The sequence below is a fragment of the Macaca fascicularis genome, chromosome 6, assembly GCF_037993035.2.
Source record: "Macaca fascicularis isolate 582-1 chromosome 6, T2T-MFA8v1.1".
Lineage (NCBI taxonomy): Eukaryota > Metazoa > Chordata > Mammalia > Primates > Cercopithecidae > Macaca > Macaca fascicularis.
This window is the reverse complement of record NC_088380.1, coordinates 85711874-85732422: the sequence shown is the minus strand read 5'-3', so window position 1 is coordinate 85732422 and position 20549 is coordinate 85711874. Positions and strand designations below refer to the sequence as shown.

Genomic DNA, 20549 nt, shown 5'->3' with positions numbered 1-20549 from the left:
AGTTGATTTTGTAGGGAAAGACTTAGGCATATAAATGGGCCTTAGGGTGTTGGTTTGGTTGGATGCATTGGCTTTAGTTCTAACTGGATGCACTAGCATAGTCTCCATGTAGTTTTCTTAGCTGTAATCCATACTAGTTATGTTTTCAAGTGTCCCAGTAGCCTAGAATGAGAAAGTTTGTGGTGAGGGTGGTGTGACTTTGCCGGGGGTGGGTATTTGTTGGGCTATTTCTTATGTCAGAGGTGTGTGCATGCGTACAGTGGGTCAGCCAACTTGGGGCTGAGGTTAGGGGTTATAGAGCTGTTACTTTAGCCAGGAGCAGCTGCACGCCATTGCTCAGCCAGCATAGAGGTGTGCCTGGCAGGAGCAGCCAATGGGGCAATTTCTCAGTCTTGGGACATGGGCACACAGCTGCTCAGCTGGCTTAAGGACATGTTTGCCAGGGACGGACCATGGGGCTGTTTCTTAGGTGCAGGATGTGTTTGCATGGCTTCTTGGCTAGCCTGGAGACATGTCGGCTGGTGGTGGCCCACACGGCTACTTCCCAAGCTCAAGATGCAGGTGCATGGCTGCTTTATTGGCCTGAGAGCATTTCTCCTGGGGGTGTCTTGTGGGGCTGCTTCTCAGGCCTGAGAAACAGGCACACAGCTGCTTGGTTGGCGGAGAGGTGTGCCCACCATAGGTGGCTCATGGGGCTGTTTCTAAGGCCTGGGATGTGGGTCCTGGGCTGCTTAGTTGGCCTGGGGATTGTGCCTTCCAGGGGCAGCCCATGGAGCTGTTTCTTGGACTACCATTGTGGGCATGGGGCAATGGGCAGGCCAGGGGCTTGTCTGCAGGGGATTGGGCACTGTGGGGATGTTTCCCAGGCCCTGGGCAGTGACATGTAGCCACTCCATCAGCCCAAGAGCATGTCAGTTGCTTGGAGGCTTGAGGGCCTTTCCTGCTCAGGGAGAACGTGTGCAACAGTTTGGCTAGCTCAAGGGCAGGTTTTCCCTGGGCAGGACTGCTAGATTGTTCCTCCAACTGGAAGACTGTTCCTCCAACTGGCGGTAGGAATTGGTTTCCCTGCTAAACAGGACCAGAGTGACAGCTGATCCTGGGCCTAGGCTCCATGCAGCTGGAGTTGTGGCATTCAGCCACCTGGGTAGGCTAGTGGAATGAATATGGAACCCTAGTGCGGGACAGAGGCAGTGGCTACTGGCTTCCAGGAGTGGCTCTGGTCTCAATATGGTGCCATGCTGCAAAGCCTGGCTTATAGCGGGTGGGTGAGGAGTGGGGAGTGCACACTTTATGCTTTTAATGCAGGGAAATGCAGCAGTGTGAATTCCCACCATCTCTTCAAACGGGGCTCAGGGCTTGTGAGGACAATAGGATTCTACTGCAGTAGGGACTTTAGGTATTTGTGGTGGCAGTGGGGGCTGGTGGAGTTTCTTGCTTACCTTTTCCTTCACAGTGGGACTCCAGGTAGATCTGATCCAGCCAGGGAAGACAGTGCTGCAGAGGCTGGGTGCCTCCACAATGACCTCCTAGATTTCCAATCACCACGGTCATATCTCCACGCCCCTGCTGCACTCCACTACTCTCCTTTTGACACTCCAGTCAAATCTTCTCTGTTTGTTCATTACCTTGGTCCTTTCTTGTGGGAGAAACAAGTGCCAGGCATCTCTAGTCAGCCATCTTGCTGACCTAGACTTACTCTGTGATGGTTAATTTTATGTGTCACCTTGTCTGGGCCAGGACACCCAAATATATGATTGAACATTATTCTGGATGTTTCTGTGACAGTGTTTTTGAATACAATTTACATATAAATTGTTGAACTTTGAGTAAAGCATACTGCCTTCCATAATGTGGGTGGTTGTCATCTAATCAGTTGAAGGTTTGAATAGAACAAAGACTGACCTCCCCGAGGCAAGAAGGAATTCTTCCAGCAGGTGGCCTTCACCTGCAACATCTGCTCTTCCCTGGATCTTCAGCTTTATGGCCTACCCAACAGATATTGGACTTGTCAAGTTCTATAATTGAAATAGCCAGTTCCTTAAACTAAACCTCTCCCCGTCTCTCTTTTTCTCCACTCACATACACACAGACACATACACACATGCACATACACACACATACACCTTATTGGTTCTAATTCTCTGGAAAACCCTAATAGTAGGGGACAGGTTAGGGCATAATGACCTGGGGGTTGAGGTCTTTCCATGCCTGTTGCATGGACAAGCTTTAGTTCTGGTGGAGGCATCTTTCTCTACCTCATTTGCTTTAGGAACTGGTCGGGGGTCTTCAGCTAGAGAGGGCATGCCCTGTGGGCAGGCAAGATCATGGGCCCTCTTCCCCTTCTAAGCCGTTCCTCACTCACCCACTATGCCACATTGGGGAGGCTAAGCTAAGGTTCTTCAGGGAGAAAAGGGAGAAAAATGTATTTTATATATGAATATATTTTTTATATTTATTTATTTTATATTATTGTTTACTTTATTATATATCACTACTTTTTATATAAAAAGCTCTATTTTTATATATATGTATAACTCTCCCCACAGATACCTTGAGTTGGACTGGGTTTTGGTTAAAGTGTCAATTATTCTACATGCCATTAGAATCTTCTCAGGATAGTTGGTGGAGGTGTGTTTTAAAAGGAGCATGAGGCCAGGTGCAGTAGCTCATGCCTGTAATCCCAGTACTTTGGGAAGCCGACGTGGGCGGATCACCTAAGGTCAGGAGTTCAAGACCAGCCTGGCCAACGTGGCGAAACCTTGTCTCTACTAAAAATACAATAAAATTAGCTGAGCATAGTGGTGCACACCTGCAGTCCCACTTACTCGAGAGGCTGAGGCACGAGTATGGCTTGAACCTGGGAGGTGGAGGTTTCAGTGAGCCGAGATCACACCACTGTACTCCAAGCTGGGCAACGGAGCAAGACTCCATCTCAATAAAAATAAATACATAAAAAAATAAAAGCAGCATGAGGACAACCAAGTTCTCAATCAGAGGACTGTCACCAGACCCTGAACTAGGGAGCAGGACAGGCAGGTAGCAGGCCTGAGGAATGGACATGTCACCATTCTCAAATTTGCTTAGGGTTGGTTGACTCTGCCTGTGCCCACACTGTTGCAATTGGGTACAGTCCTTTCCCCCCACCCCCCAATCTGAATATGTTGGAACTAGTTTCTTAGGGGATTCATCAGTTGAGGTATCTTAGACCCTTGGCTGTGGGCCATAAAACACACTTGACTGAGTATGATATGAATACCTTCCACCCCATTGATGTATTGATTTGTTTTCATTTTGCTGTCTCCATGTACCATACACATCCATCTCTCAGCTAAGTTCCCAGAGAGCAAAGGCTGGCTTGGAGAAATTCTTTTAGCACAGAACATGAACAATACAAGAGCCTAAAGAGGAAAAGAATTCATATTTATCCAGCACCTAAAGTGTTGTAAGCATTTAAATATTAAACAATTATTCTCATCTTCACCACATTTAACAGATAAGGAAACTGAGTCTCAGGTAAGTTATATATGTAATGTGGGATATTATTTTTAGAAGCATTTCCTGCTGTCTTCCCTCCTCTTGGTAAGTCTTAGGACGTTAGGGGATTATTGTTGGTTGGTTTGTCTTCCTGAAGCTTTAATAGCACTGAGACTGAGGCAGACTGCCCCAAGGAAGGAGGAGGAATGTGGCCCAACAGGAAGGAGAAGGAAGTAAAAAGGGAGGAGAGGAACGGACATACCAACTCCCAAAATAGACCATTGGAAACTAAAAGATGCTGAGCAGTGTTGAATGTACAATTTTAACTTTTTCTCCGACTTCTGAGTGGGAATGGAAGCTAGGAACTAAGTTATCAGTATTTTCCAAATTTCCTTGATGATTACCCATGATAAGCAATGCATGTGTATGTATATATACACATACACGTACATGCATTCTCATGAGCAGGACTACATATATATAACTTGCATATATATATATATGTGTGTGTGTGTGTGTGTGAGCCACTTTATCATTTTCTATTATGTTCTATTTCTTTTTTAAAAAAATGTTTGTTGATCCTATAAATTTAATTCATGGCCTATTAATGATCACCAACTTTGGAAAAACACAGAGTTACAGGAGATTTATTTTTTGACACATCTAAGTAACTCTCTCAGGGTCCTGTAGTAGAAGCGGTGGATCTGGGATTTACTCCATGTTTGTTATGCTGTGTGTTAATGAGCCCAGAGAGAAGTCCCACCCAGCAGTCAGAGGTACCCAAGATACAACCAGTCCTTCATCTCAGACTTTTCCAGTTCATGAAAGATACACATTTCCCCCTCCTAATACTGGGATCCCCTCTGCTTTCAGCTACAAAATATTTCTTCCTAGACAAGTTATGGAACTACTAAGTTGCAGGCAAAATCTGAAGAACCTTAATCCGGAATTATCAAAGAAAATTTTTAAAAAGGACATTCTCCCCACTAGAAGGGGAACTTCCTATATAGGTGTACCTCTGTGCGGGAGAAAAATCTAACATGCAGCAAGTTCAGGAAGTCAAGAGGTAAAAACTGTCTTCCCTCGGGGCCATCTAATCCCACACTCAGCCAGTCCCATCTCCTTTGGGATGAGGATGAAGGGGTAGCAGTGGGCCAGGAGGAAAAAAAAAAAAAAAGCAGAAAAGCAATTCTTCCTTTACTGACTTGCTTCCCCACCTCCCCACTCTCTGCACTGTCTTGGCAGCTTTTTCCACTCCCTACTCATTTCTTACACAGTTTTCCTCGTGTCAATTTTACTTTGGAATGGGCTATAATATTGAAAGAAAAAAACCCAACCAAAAAAACCCTTTCTTTCCATGACTCAGGTTTGTGATTCTTCTGGAGGGAAAGAGAAAGCATGGCTGTCCAGGAATCGGACTTTCTAAGCATCTTATTTGACTAAGTTGGAAAACTTTGTCTTCAACATATGTATTTCTTTCCCTTCCGAGTGCCTCTAGGCTGTGGTGGTCCCTTTAGAGAAGCTTTAGAATAAACATGGCCTGACATTTCCCTTGCACTTCCAGTTGTTCGTCTGTTCTGCTACCTTGCTTAGACTCCTTTCATCCTTCCTGCTGGAACAGGGAAGGGGGTTGCAGGATCACCGTCTACCAGCCCTGAGTGATCTGGCCCCTACCTCTGTTACTGAACTCCAGTCACCACTGTTGCCATTTTTTGAACAAAATGAGCTCTTTCCTGCCTCAGAGCCTTTACAGAAGCTGTTCCTCTCCCTGGAAAGCTCTTCCCTCGCTTCTTCAAATAGTCAGTTCCTTCTCAACATTTGGGGCTCAGCTTGAATATCACATTCTAAGGAGACAATTGTACTCTCCCAAATAGACCTTCGTTGTTATTCTCTAGAGTGGTCTTTGTTTTCTTTCATGATACCAACCACAATTCGTTAGTAGTTTGTCTTTTTCTCTGCCTCCACCATTATTATGAGTTTTTTTTTCCCTCTCTTCCTCCTACTCCAAAAAGGCATAATCATCTTATGAAGCAGATAGTGTAATCCTCCTTTTTACACATTAAGAAATCTCATTCATCTCATGATTAAGATACTGTTGGTAACCTTCAACACAGGGAACTCTGCCAGACTCTTCTTTCTCCCCTACTAAATTTATTCATTTAAATCATTCACTCATCTAGTTAATAGATATTTATTGAGCACCTACTTAGTAACTTTGTACCGGACACTGTGCTACAATGATAAGCAAAGCACCTACTTAGTAACTTTGTACCGGACACTGTGCTACAATGATAAGCAAAGCAATTCTTGCTCACTTTACTCCACACTGCAGCCAGCCAGAATAGAACCATGGCTCTAAAGTGCATTTCTCTGCTAAAAACCTTCGTCAGCCTCCAAATGCCTTCTGGATGAAATCTGAGCTCTATAGCATGGAGAGCACCGCAGGCCCTCTGTAACCAACCCCTCCTTCCTTTCCAAATGCTTCTTTTGCTGCTCTTCTCCCACCCTGGGCCCTGCTGGGTAACTACAGGAGCTCCTTCAGAAGACAGATAGCAACAACCAAAGTCCCCCGGGACTTGTTTTTGCTCTCTCTCTCTCCCTCTCTTTCACATACACGCACACACACACACACACACACACAAATATACACACACAGCCTGGGACAATGACAACAGTGACTTCTGAGTTGCTCATAGAGAATCTTAGCAGGTACATTTCTCTGCTGGTTGCTCAGATAGCTTTTAGCTACTACTTCCTGGGCTGTGGGCTTTTTATAATTTAGCTCCCAGTCCAGGAGCAGCAAGTTAGGAGTTGACCCAGCCCTATAACTTGAGAGCAGGCCTCCGTAAGGAAACCTCACATCACCAGGTCACAGTGTGGCTGATAGTGTCAACAATGGCATCAACTTTCTTGCTTCAAGGATGCTAAATGTCCTCAAAGTGCTAAAGAAGATGTCAAGAACTGCAAGCATAAGAGCTGTGTATCAAGAACCTCTTCCCCTGGGTGAGGCAGAACGCTTGTATTCATGCCTAATTAGAAGGGCCAGAGAGATGGAATTTAAGGCTTTGCATCTGTATTTATTTCCCACTTTCAATTCCACATCTCTTCAGGGTTGCTGCAATAGATCCTTACCAAGCTTTCACTTTTTATATTTTGTGCTACGTGGGGCTTGTTTTTAATTTTTTTTTTTTCTTACAGGAATATCATGAACAAAGGACTAAGAGAAGGATTTTCTTCAGCTTCTCTGGAAACTTGCAGCCTTCTAAATGCTTTATGCTTCAGTTTCTTCGTCTATAAAATAGGGAATTAGCAAAATTAATGAACCCTTGTCTTTCATAAAATGTCTTATAGGATAGGTGCTGTGCAAGTAATATGCTATGGAATGATAATGTTTTGTTAGTGTTTATAAACATAATTTGAATTTTCCATTAATTGGAATTAATCCTGTTTATAAGAAAAGACCTTTCCAATTAAATCACTGGTGTGCGACTTCGGGTGGTTGAAGCCTTTATTTTGCTTTACTTCTAATAAAATGGGTTCCTACTTTATTTTGGGTAAATTCTTAATTTGCATCTTGCTTTGGCCAGTTTCAGTGAAGAGTCTCACCTTTTATTTAGTCTCTCTACACATTATTTGTATTAGACAATTTTCTTGGATATTATGCCTCTTCTCATTATTGAAAATCACTTTACAGCTGAAGGTTAATAGCCATGTTTATTCAAGGTAATGTTACAATGTGCTTAAGATTTTAAAACAAAAACAAATAACCTTTCATTAAACTGCTATTTTGGCTGGGTGTAGTGGCTCACACCTGTAATCCCATCACTTTGGGAGGCCGAGGTGGGTGGATCACCTGAGGTCAGGAGTTCAAGACCAGCCTGGCCAACACGGCAACACCACGTCTCTACTAAAAATACAAAAAAATAGCTGGGCTTGGTGGCACACACCTGTAATCCCAGCTAATTGGGAGGCTGAGCAGGGAGAATCGCTTGAACCCAGGAGGCGGAGGTTGCAGTGAGCCGAGATCACAACACTGCACTCCAGCCTGGGCGCGACAGAGCGAAACTCTGTCTCAAAAATAAAACAAAACAAAAACCACTATTTTAGTGAGTCATATTTTAGTTTTATCCTGGATGCTTGATGTTCCATTTCCTTATGAATGAAAATTGTATTGAACACCACGAGCCCAAAATGGTAATGAATTACAAAGCTATTTACATTTCGGCTTTCTTATAAGTAAACTGTCACCTGTTTCTAACATTGAGCTATGTTTTAATGCTATTCCCCCAAGAATAAGTCTTTTAACCCTGGTATAATTCTTTCTTATCTTGAAAAGTAAAAGATCTTTAACGTTTCTAGATATGCTTTGAATCTAAACCTTAGTTTCTAATAGTGTTAGTCACTCAAGTCATATACTTGAAAACATTAAATTGGAGTATCAGTTTGTCTCTTCCTAAGAGGTACCAATAAAATTAGCAGCCATAGAGTGTCAGAGTGTGTCCTGACCTGCTGTTTACTCACTTGATGACTCTGAATTTGATGCTTTGAATTTGAACCCATTTGAATCCAGACAATTCATTGCAATCTAGAATCACCCAAGCTAATTTCTTTTGACTCAAGAAAGCCCTTGGACAGAAGAAAAAAAAATAAGTCTAGGTTACCCCTCTTTCATCCTAAAATTAAGAGTTCCAAATAATTTGAGAGAGAGGGATGCTAGCTCTCCTCTGTGAATCTCTTTCTGTTCCCCAGATAGCATGCTAACCTGACTAAAATCCTGAAGGCAGGTTTCAAGACGGTATTTAAGGTATATAGTCTATAACTGTCAATTAGGAAGTTTTTAATAAATATAACCCCCTCCCCTACCGAATCTTTGTGATTGATATAAACTTGAACTGAGAACCCCAGGATGTCTCTAAATCAAAATGGTAGTTTAGACCCACTCTAAACAAGACCATTCCCTGTGCCTCAAATAGTCTGCTTACAAATCATCTTTACGGCAGGGATGCTATAGAATCAGGCAGTGGTCTGGAGGGTCCATCATCAGGTAAAATTTCTTAGCCCATTATTTCTTGGTACATAGTTATGGAAAAATGTGGGCCTGAGGTTAACTCACGTTAAGTATTTAGCACAGTACCTGGCTCATAGACACTTAACATATATTAGTGTTTATTCCTTCTTGAGAGGATTTGGAATATGAGAAAGCTAGGAGAAATATGGCAGAAACATGGACTTTAATTCACACAAAAGATATTTAGCTTCATTCTCCCCCTTTAGAAGAGTTCCAGCATACACATCTCCTGTGCCTAAAAGGTCTCCAACATCAAAGGTCTGCCGACTGCCACCCGCTGTGCTGGACTGAATGTGGGAGGAAGAGCAACACTGCTTCTAAAACAGCCCCGCTACAAAGTGTGGGGTGATGATGATCAGAGCTCCTGTGAAAAATGTCTTAAGGGTAAGTTGACAAGTGGGTTTTTGAGCAGTTATTTTTCTGCAATCTGAGAAGCACAACAGAATTGTTGAATGAATACAGTTACATGCCCCTCACAGAGATTTCTGTGTAGCCTCTACAGTCACTTTCAAGTCACTTATAAACACCCATGGTGTCAGATATAATCTACTCACACCCAAAACATTAGTCCATAATGTAAAATTTCCTAAGGATTTTGGAAGGGAAATGAAGGATGATTTTATAGCGTCCATGGGATACACTCTCATAAACCCTCTATTCACCAGGGCTTCTCTTCCCAAGTCTCTCTGGCCTGCACTAGACATACACCACAGAATATCTCCTCTTCTTTTCTTCCTCCCTCCTCCAGTAGTGTAATGCTTAGCCTTCCAGACCCTGTCCCTCTTCCCCAGTCCCTTCCAAGTGCTTTATGCATAGCCATTTCACCAAACTTCTCCCACTTCCCCAAACTTGCCTGCCCACATGCAGGTGCTCAGCACAAAATAATTCCCCAAAGCAACCCTTAGAAGGGAGAGGTAGGTGGATTCATGAATAACAACCCCATCTCCAATTATTTCCCGCACACATTTTCCATTCATAAAGCCTAATTTTATAGCTATTAATTTGTTAATTGACTGCATGAAATGACAAAGCTAACAGAGACAAAGCCAGATTTAGAATGAAAGCTAGGTTTAGAATGAAAGATTCCAAAGATTTCACTTCCTCCTAGCTTGCTTGGATGACAGCCTGGGATGGGCTTATCTACTGAAGATGTAACCAAGTGAGCCAGCAGCTCCTTGCTGGATTCTGCCTCCTAAGGAAGGAGGATAGATCTATGTGATCCGAAGACTTTTGATCGCTGGTGTCTTCACATTATAGACCTTAGAAGCCTGACTTTTTTGGAAGCCTGTAGAGAGTCTCAGGAAGAAATGTACTTTAAAAAATGTGTAATAACCATATGTTGATTTCCCCCTTGTCCTCTTTGAGCTTCCAAAATCACAAAACTCTTTTTTGTATAAAAGCATTAATTATCAAAGTGAAAAAAAAAAATAAAGGAGGCTTATTGAAGATTTACTAGGCTGGATGAAGAAGAGGTTTCCATCACACACCACATAGGAAACAACTTAATAAAGCCTTCATTGTGCATTTTTCCCCAAAGTCTTTTTCTAGCTTGGCCGTAAGCTAGAATCTTCTTTCCTTTGATTTCCTCCCCTGGGGAAGCCCTTGGCCTTGCACCTGGTTGCTCTCTCTCCTTTATTAGGCAGAGTCTTCTTCTTCTGCACAAAGCCTGGACCCCAGCAGGAAGCTTGCTCCTACCTCATAGCAGGCTTATCAGAGGCTGTTTATAGCAGAGCAAGCCTCTTCCTACAAAGGAATTCTCACACCAGCTGCCAAGAAGATAGCGTTTTCTCCATATGTTATATATCCCTTGTTATTTGAAAAATAATATTATGTTTTTGTTGAATTTAAGTGTGTCGATTCAGATTAATCTCTTCAACAGATAATTACTAAGGGTCTTTTATGAGCCAGGCAATGGGCTAGAAGCTGGGGCTACACCAGTGAGCAAGACCTGATGTCTGCCCTCAGTGAGCTCCCTGTTGAGTGGGGAAGAAGGGAAAGAAAACAGGCATTTCATCGCCAAGTCTTCAGTGTGATATTAGGGTATATATTGGTTGATATGAAAGAGTCAGCCCACCCAGTTCTGAGGGAGGAACGTCTGGGAAGGCTTTCCAGAGAAAGTGATATTAGCAGCAGCCTGCCAGATGACTGGTGTTGGGGGCGCGGGAGGGCCGAGGCAGCATTCCAGCAAGGAAGCAGCAGGTCCAAAGCTCAGGGGGACAGGGAGCACAGCCTGACTCAGGCGACAGTTCACAGTTCCCTGGGGTGTGGGGTGAGGAGCGGAAGAGTGGAAAACGATGAGACTGGAGAAGGAAGCATGGCCGACCGTAAATGACTTGTAACAAACACCACGTGGAAGTGCTCATGATTTTTTTCTCATAAAATCAGCGAGAGAGATTTTGAGCAGGCCAGCAGCATATTTAGATTTCATTTTTAAAGAAAAAGCTCAATGGATGCAATATAAACCAAACCAAACCCAAACAAAACAAAATAAGGCGTATGTGTGATAACTGCTATGTGTGAACTGTGCGCAAAGTACTGCAAAAGCCCTGAGGGGCCAGGTGCCTCCCCAATGGCTGTCGAGGGCCCAGGAAGGCCTTCTAGAGCAGGTGGCCTGGGTGGTGAGGGGGGCACCTCAACAGTGCAAATACCCCACCTTCTAAATGTGTTGGTTTGATTCCAATGCACATCCTTTCATTCTTGAGAACTTTGAAGACAGTATTACTCAAGCACCTTCTAAAACTGAGTCCCATTTATTATTTATCCGACACTCCTGATGACTTTCTTTCTTGTCGGGTCTATGAATCTGAAGGAATTTTAGAGCCCAGATGATAACTTTCTTTAATAAATTATTACAAAATTTTCAATTTCAAGGAAAATCATCAAACTACAATAATAATGCTAAGCACCATAAATGAATTTTGGTGTTATTTCCTGTATGTTCTACAAAAATTTTACAAAAAAAAGTTGAAGAATGAAGTTTGCATGATCATTAGTGTAGCTCTTTTTCCAGACAAAATAGATTCTCTCTTCTAATGAGAGCATTACAATAAAAAAAAAAAAAAATGAATCTAGTTAAAGGGATTTGGGCATGTCATGTATAAAGATAATTTTGATGGAAGTGAATGTCAAATTTGTGTTTGTCAACAAAGAACTATTTAAAATAAACAATATTGAGCAATTAGTAGTATACACAAGTGTGATTTTTGCATTTTGTCATTTATTACTCAAAATAGTCCTGTAAACCACATGCCAGTAACCATCATCCCCATTTTATTAACAAAGATGCAGAGGCCCAGAAAGGTTACATAACTTCCCTAAAGTCATGCAGTTACTAAGCACCACAGCTGAGATTGATAACTGAATTTGTCTCCAAAGTTTATACTTCATTGCATGGCTGCTGCTCTTTTTCTTAGAGATCTTGGGGCTCTTAGCCCGTTCCTTTGGGCTAGATATAGGATTTCAGCTTTGGATACTTGACCAGACATACAAGTAGGAGACTAGTACAGAAAGGATAACTTGTTTAATAATCTCATAATCACCAGTGATTCAAGAATTTGACATTAACATTAACCTCTATAGCCTTCCTTTCCATCAGCACATTATCATCTTTATTGAAGGATATAGGATATGGCCCTAAATTACTTATTTTTCCTAGATTTGTACAACTCTGCCCTATTGCATTGCTTTCTATTCTTGTCAATCTGTGGGGCATTATTGGCTAAGTGGGACTGAGTATTTCTTCCAACGTTAATTGTTTTCAGTTGTCAAAAGGGCGTTCCTGGAGTGGAAGGAGGGTAGCACAATGGTAAAGGGCAACTCTGGCTTTGAATTCCAGCTCTGCCATTTGCTTGTTGTATATTTCTCTTGATAAGCACGTACAGCATATGCCCAGAAAAACCTCCTTTCAGAGGGTAACAATTAAGCCCCCTACTCCGTCATCTTCTAATATGATCTTTTCTCATCAGGTAGAGGTAGGAGTTTTAATACTCATATTGCTTCCTTGATTCAAAGATCCTGCTCACATTTAGTAAGAATAAATTAGTGTTTGCTTATCATATTTAAACTTTTGATTTAAAATATTTTACTTTCAGTGTAGCCACTATGACACTATCTTTTTAAAAATGTCGATTTCTGAAAGAGTGGACAAATATGTGCCATGGCTTGTATATATAGATAATACTATATAATACAATGGACCAATAATGTCCATGTAAAATTGTCTTCCACTAGGAATGAAGAATTTGTATCTGTAGGGAAATAAATATCACAGGCCAGAAGACTACCAGCCAGGTAATGCCAGTGTTGGCAGAGTCATGTAGGCACAAATAGGTCTTCTGTTACTAGCTGATATGAAACTGGTTGCTTTTTGAAGGAAGCATCAGGGATGAACAAAGGGTCTAGAAGATTTCACATCAGGGCTACAGTTTCACACTTAATTCATTCAAATAATGATAAAAATGGTAATGAAGAATGAAGGCCATGCTAATTGCAGTTCAATAATTTTAGTGATGCCTTTGCTATATACTGGGGGATCCAGTTTCCAATACACATCTATTGCAAATCATTCACTTGTACTAGTGTTTATTAAGCATCTACTGTGTATGAAACTGTCTTAGGGACTATTTTGTTAAGGATCTTATGACCCAATGGAAGGGCCCGTGCACTCCCACATGACAAAGAATATGGCTGCGAGGTCAAATTCCTTTACAAAATAATTGAAGGAACATCCAGATGATTGTATTTCAATACAATCTTATTGTATTGGATTTCTGAAATAAGTAGGTTATTGGCTAAGGCTGGGGAATCTTTTTATAATAGTGAAGTTTTCATTATGATGGTATTTATCGTAAGGAGATCTGAACTGTAATATAATACAATTACAATCATAAATATAATTATGAGGTGTAAGTGCTAAGGGAATACAGGAGAGATTAATTAGAGACAGGTGGTTCCAGGGCTTCTCCAAGGGCTCCTGATAAGTTCAGGGGGAGATCTTGATTCTCTTCAGATTCTGCCTTCGCCCAAGGGACTCTTCTACACTGAGAGCTTACGGTGGAGAAGAGAGGGTCTATTCCTCCACACTCAAGTCAGAAGGATTCTTTGGCTCCAGTTTTTAGGAGTCTCACCTTATTTCTTTAAAATAACTAATATTACTAGAAAATACTCTGTTATCCATTAAATAACTTATCTTTTGAGACCTTTGATGATGGCGCCAGATTTGAAAAATAGCCTTTTAAAACGAAGTGACATGCAGAGGACTGGGGTCAAACCCCCAAACGCTGTTGAGGAGAGGCATGCTTAATAATGGGCCCCGTGAGTTATGAAACATTAATGGATCCTGACACAGCTGTCACTGGGGCACTGTGGTCACTCTCTTCTGGTCAGTCGTGCATGAGGTCTCACTTTTATTCGAATAGGGATGTGACCACTCTGCATCTTCTTATCTTCCCATTCACCTACACATTTCACAGCCTTGCACATTTAATATTAATGAGACTCTCCTAATATTAAGCCTCGATTGGCCAACTGCTGGGTGTATTTGTTTTGTAATAAGCTGTTTGGATGGATGTAAACATTTTGACCATGCTGACACTAAAGACAATTTTTTTTTTTTGAGACGGAGTCTTACCCTGTCACCCAGGCTGCAATGTACTTCATACATCTTCAAACACTCCCACTCTTCACCAGCTTTTCACCCGAGTCTACTAGTCTCTGCCCCTTTTCTCAACCTTCTTTAATCCATCTTTTTTTTTTTTTTTTTTTTTTGAGACGGAGTCTAGCTCTATCGCCAGGCTGGAGTACAGTGGCCTGATCTCAGCTCACTGCAACCTCTGCCTCCCGGGTTCAAGTGATTCTCCTGCCTCAGTCTCCCTGGGATTACAGGCACGTGCGACCACACCCAGCTAATTTTTGTATTTTTAGTAGTGACGGGGTTTCACCATGTTGGCCAGGATTGTCTCAATCTCTTGACATCGTGATGTGCCCGCCTCGGCCCTCCAAAGTGCTGGGATTACAGGTGTGAGCCACTGCGCCCAGCCTTTTTTTTTTTCTTTCTTTCTTTTTGAAACGGGGTCTCGCCCTGTCACCCAGGCTGGAGCACGGGTGTAATCTCAGTTTACTGCAGCCTCCACCTCCTGTATTCAAACGATTCTCCTGCTTCAGCCTCCCGAGTAGCTGGGATTACAGGCGTGCGCCACCACGCCCAGCTAATTTTTGTATTTTCAGTAGAGATGGGGTTTCGCCATGTTGGCCAGGCTGGTCTCAAACTCCTGACCAGGTGATCCGCCGCCCGCCTCGGCCTCCCAAAGTGCTGGGATTACAGGCATCAGCCACTGCATCCGCCCAAGACAATTTTAAAACTAACTCAGGGAAATAAACGTAGCGCTAGGTTTTGCTGGATACTCTTAGCACGCTAAGCTTCAGTATACCTGTGCACGGCAAACAGCAATTGGAAGTTCCTGGATGGCCTTACGTAGAGCATCCCTGGCCTTGTGGTTATTTGAATGTATCGCCACATGTTTAATTGCCACTAATAAGAAGCAGAAACAAAACTAGTCAAAGCCCAGCTTAAACCAGAAATGAGAATTTTGTGGAGCTCTAACTCCCAAGGCCATATAATCGAGTGTATCGTGCTGACCATCAGCTGTCAGGAACACTTCAGCTTGGTGATGACTCACTCTGCTGTCCTAGGTGAGTCACTTAAATCCTCTGCTCCTCAGTTTCCCAACTCGTCTCTCTTCACATGTATGCAAAGGACTTGCAGAAAGAGTCTTTTTAAAAAATGACTTGTTTTCGGCCAGGCTTGGTGGCTCACGCCTGTAACCCCAGCACTTCGGGAGGCCGATGCGGGCGGAATACAAGATCAGAAGATTGAGACCATCCTGGCTAACGCGGTGAAACCCCGTCTCTACTAAAAATACAAAAAATTAGCCGGGTGTGGTGGTGGGCGTCTGTAATCCCAGCTACTCAGGAAGCTGAGGCAGGAGATTCGTTTGAACCCAGGAGGTGGAGGTTGCAGTGAGCCGAGATTGTGCCACTCCACCCCAGCCTGGGCGACAGAGCAAGACTCCGTCTCAAAAACAAACAAAAAACAAACAAACAAAAAAAACCTGTTTTCAAGCGTCTGAGTGGGTAATTGTTTGACAGGAACAAAGAAAAGAAACTTTTTAAAAAAGCAAATTTCTAGCTCCTGTTGATTTTATATCAGTAACAAATTACACTTTGTTGCTCTATAGGGTTGGAAATCAGCAGTCAAGCAAAAGCGAAGTTCCAGTAATCTACATTGTTGAAGTGCCAACAAGCAAAAGTCAGCTGGTCATGCTTCTAAACAACTGGAAAGATGGGAGCAGGCTGAAGCAGTGAGGAAAACCTTAGGCAGGATGGAGCTCTGGGTTAAGAGGAGGTGGTAAGGGTGAAGTGGGATCTATGGCTTAACAAAGTGGTTAATTGTCATCACATGATTCAAATATGTTTATTTCTTAAACCTTCACTCCAGACCGCGGCGGACAGGGGGCCTCTTTGTAATTACAGATGACTATTAGCAACCAACAGGGAGAAAGAAAGAAAAATGAAGACAAGAAAAAAATGAATGAAGAAGAAAAGCACTGTGATCCTTTGCATCATCAAAAGTGATCAACAGTCGGTTCTTTAAAGGCTGTGAGAACAACATTTCAACATTATTTTCCAGTCACTGCTACCAGCAGAAACTCCCTATAGAAAGAGGCTCATAGCAGCTACACACAGACAACAGAGAAGGAAGCTGCTTGGTACAACTGTCACCTTCAGGACAACAGGCAGCCAACAGAGCATTTCACCCCGAAGGTGTACGTGTGATTACACAAAACCCTCACTTGGTCATTTTTTTACGGGTTTTAATAATGCTGATGCAAAATAAGAGTAAAATTACAGGTGCCAGTTCCCATTGTAGAATGCTGATAAACAACTTACCATTTTGCAGTGGCTGGTCACATCTGGAGCCTTTTGGGATGCAAAAGTACTGGAAGGATTATTGCAAAACTTAAAGACACTTTTGCTGCCATTACTTTGTTTTTAACCTAAATTAGTGTGGGTTTTTTTGGGGGGGTGCTGGGGGGATGCTTTTTTAGAGAGTCTTAATGCTTATATTATAAACTTATTTAGTTAAACACTAACCAAATAACAAAATGAAAAAGGGGGTTAGGTTTAGAGTAGTTGCTTGAAAACTTTTCCAAATTGACCTCAAATAGACAGAGGCTGGTATAAAACTATGGATTGGTGGATTATGACTTATTAATTTTGGTGCTATAAAATCTTCAATTTAAATAACCTGATTAAACTTGATTTGTCATTGTTGATACCTCTCTTACAAATGTTGATACCTCTCTTACAAAAGTGTGTAATGTGTACAGTGTAAGAATAATAATACAAATGGAAGTGCATTGTTCCTATTCTTTATGGAGCTATGGTTTTTCATAACCACAAAAGAACATTAACATAAGAATATAATGTATTAGGGTATAGTTAGTATTTTGACTCCTTTTTAATAAAACTCTTCTTTTAGGATATAAATATTTCTCTGTATTTTGTATCTGCTGCAAGGTAATTTGGGCTGGTACCGGGACCAGACATGGATGGGTGGAGAGAGTCTGGGTCTTCCCCTTTAGGGTTTCATGATTCTTGTATGTTTTTCATTAGGTTGCTTAAGGACTAATTCTGCTTGTATGTAGCTAGTAGAGCATGATCCCCTTGTCTTCTTTTCTTTTTGTGCTCCTCAGTTGAAAATATGCAATCTAAATCCTTAAAGTGCAAACTAGTCATAGCTACCGAAGTCCCGCTTCCAGCAGATTCTTTGCTATATCTAACATGTACGAAATCAGACATTTTAATGAACGCATGTGTTTCCCTGTAGTGTTACGTGGACTGACAGGCTGTGGAGATGTCTGAAATGATTTGGCTGGACTCATTGCAGTCCTCCAGAATCATTTCCTGTGATATCATGCAGTGCATTTCTTCTAGGATTTCCTTGTCAAGAATATTCCTCTTTAAAGCAAAATAATAACTTATGGAGCTTAATAGATTTTGTAGCTGAACATTGAAGTAGTGTGCCCAGTACATGAAGCATTCTAGCTTTCTTCATGCAAATGAGCAGATACACTTAACAAGTCAATCTTGAATCTATTTGGGAAAAAAGCCACTCTGTTGGCTGTGTGCTATTAGCACATGTAGATACAAGCACATACGGGCTTGGACATGTATTAGCATCGGATGTTACTTTACTGAGAAAGTGATGTGTTGACCAAAATATGCATATCTGAATGGAGGGAGGCCTTTGTGGTGCTCTTTTCAATTCTAATCTGCTATGGTCTGAATGTTTGCATCTCCACAAAATTCATGTATTGAAATCCTAACCCCCAAGGTGATTGTATTAGGAGGTAGAGCCCTTGTCGGGTGATTAAGTGAAAAGATCAGAGCTCCTATGTGTGGGATTAGTGCCCTTATAAAAGAGGCCCCAAACAGTTTATTCTCCCCTTCCACCATGTGAGGACCCAGACAGAAGGCACCATCTAAGAGGAAACGGGCCAGCACCAGACAGCAAATTTGCCAGCACCTCGATCTTGGACTTCTCAGCCTCCAGAGCTGTGAGAAATAGATTTCTGTTGTTTATAAGCCACCCGCCCAGTCTATGATATTTTCTTATAGCAGCCCAAATGGACTAAGACAGCTATTTTAAGCCTACATAGTAGGAGACTTTCTGGCTGACTAGATCAAGAAGTCAAAAAGAGATTTCTGTTTTCTTCCAAATCATGCTTATTGATTTGGAGTAAAATTCTGTGATGGGCTGTAAAGTAATAGGACTCACATCATGAGTCAGAGGAAGGAGATTAACATTTATTGAGTACCTAATATGTGCCAAGCTTTTTTCATAAATTAACTCATTTATTCCTTACAACAGACTGGAAGGGAAATATTGTTACTCTTAATGTATAGAAGAGAAAACTGAAAGAGAGGTTAAATAACTTGTCCAAGTCCAGAGTTCATATTTAGAAGAGCCAGAACTTTAATCTGGGTCTAACTCTAAAGTGTATGGTGTTTCCAACTATAGTGTGCTGCTTTCTGTGGATTATGAAATTTCATATAGGGGGGCTCAGAGGGAGAGAATTACTGTGGAGGAAAATATCTCATATTGTTTGAAGTAGATTTTCAAACCTACTTAGTAAATCTATGTGCTGCAAAGTGGGCCTGTTCCTCTGTTGTCTATGGTCCCATCTGTATTTTACATCTGGAAAAACATATCTGGGAAGAGTTTCATCCTGGTAGCTACAAAGAACAGTTGGAAACTTCTGCTTTTTGTACAATAAAATCTGCAGTGGTCTTGGTAATGACCTTTTCATTTGTGGTATTATTGTTTAAGCTCTATTGGTTACGAGGAAGAGTCATTCCAAGGGAGTTTATTGTGAGGTTAAAATGGGCCATCTTCTGGCCATCTTAGGAAAAAAAAATGATTGTACGGCCCATGGGCTGGATTAAGGACCGGACCTAGAACTAAGGTACTTCCTTTGTCTCCCCTGCCACCCTATGGCACTTTTTCCTTTTTTCTGGGCATCTGCTTCTTCTCTTATTGCTCCTCTCTGTACTTCTGCTCCATTCTCCATTGCCTTCTGCCTGCCATCAGCATGCTTATGGTTGAACATGGCTACCATAGATCTCAATTTCTTATGATCAGCATATTGCTATCTAGGACACTCTTAAGTCTCTTTAATTTCAAGAGAAGATCTGAGTCCCCACTGCTATTGAGTGTCCTTGCTCAGGTGTCTATCCCTGGTTCACCAGTGTCACTAGGGAGGGTGGCACAAACATGACTGCTATGCCTACCACTTTAGCAAAGGTTATAGGTAAGGGCAGTTTCTGGAGAAAGGGGCTCTGAGTAATGCAGACACTTCAAATACATCTCCAACCACAAACCAAAAATACATAAATGTGGCTTTATAGTTTTGTGAATGTTTTCATATAATCTTCGATCTGGAATAATTTATCCCCATTTTATACTTAAGGAAACTATGACCAATGGTTGGATCATTTGCCCAAGCTCATTTGGCAAAGTAAACTAGAGACCAAAGCCTAGGTTTCTACCTGATTAGTTTCCACCATATTAGGCTACCTTTTTGTCTACGCAAATGTACACAATTTATGGAAGAAAGTTGTTTTGTTTTGTTCTTTTTAATCTACAGTTTAATTCATAATTAGCATTCATGAATGAATTTGTTAATTTGAACCACAGTGAACTTTGGCTTCTCTTCCTACTACCACGCTTCAGTGTTGTACTTAAATTTTTGTGTTGTACTCTACTGGAAGCTTGTGAATTCACTTTCTTATATTGGTATGGTACCAACTTGTAGGAATTATGGCTACTACAAAAAGGAAAAGTTGAACAGTTTGTTTTGGGCTGGAGAGTAATTGAGTTCAATTTTGTACAGTAATAGAATATGCCTTTAAATTATCACGTGCAGTGTTTTGGAGATGGAACATTTTGGTTAAGGGAAGCATCAGCTCCATAAAAGTGGGGATGTCCTAAAAGACATCATTAAAATGCATAGAGAAATTAACCCTTAGTCAGGTCTACACCTGAGCACATTTATGCCAGTTTTTTTAAATGACTCCTGAACATCAAACCAAAAATCAAGAAAAAAAATGAAACGAAAATGCTCAGAGTTATTCTTTTTTGCCCAGAGATAATGCAATTTCCCTGTGCTAAATTCTGTTAAATTTTCCAAAACTTAAAAAAGTGGTAACATTTTAAAGATGAAAGGAATTTGTTCCTTTCCTCAAGAAAGGAACAATCTGGTATAATGGACAAATTGAAATGCATCAAAATATAAAGTGTTTCTTTATTTCATTCCTAATGGACATATCTGTTGGCAGTGGCCACCATGGCAGAAAATAGATGTCAATTTTTCATGCAGGAACATTACAAATAAATTCTTCTATGCTTGAAATGTCTGGAAAAGTCTGTGGAAATGGACCTTAAATG

At 41.5% G+C, this 20549-nt stretch overlaps 1 long non-coding RNA gene across 1 annotated transcript in view; it reads left to right on the top strand.

The window, feature by feature from the left end:
• LOC123573990 (uncharacterized) overlaps window positions 1-16127 on the top strand; it is a 33042-nt gene extending 16915 nt beyond the window's left edge. The window contains exons 2-3 of the long non-coding RNA XR_006698763.3: window positions 8749-8926; window positions 15778-16127. This is a non-coding gene — a long non-coding RNA (uncharacterized lncRNA). The remainder of the gene's footprint in view (window positions 1-8748; window positions 8927-15777) is intronic.
• The last annotated feature ends 4422 nt before the right edge of the window (window positions 16128-20549 follow it).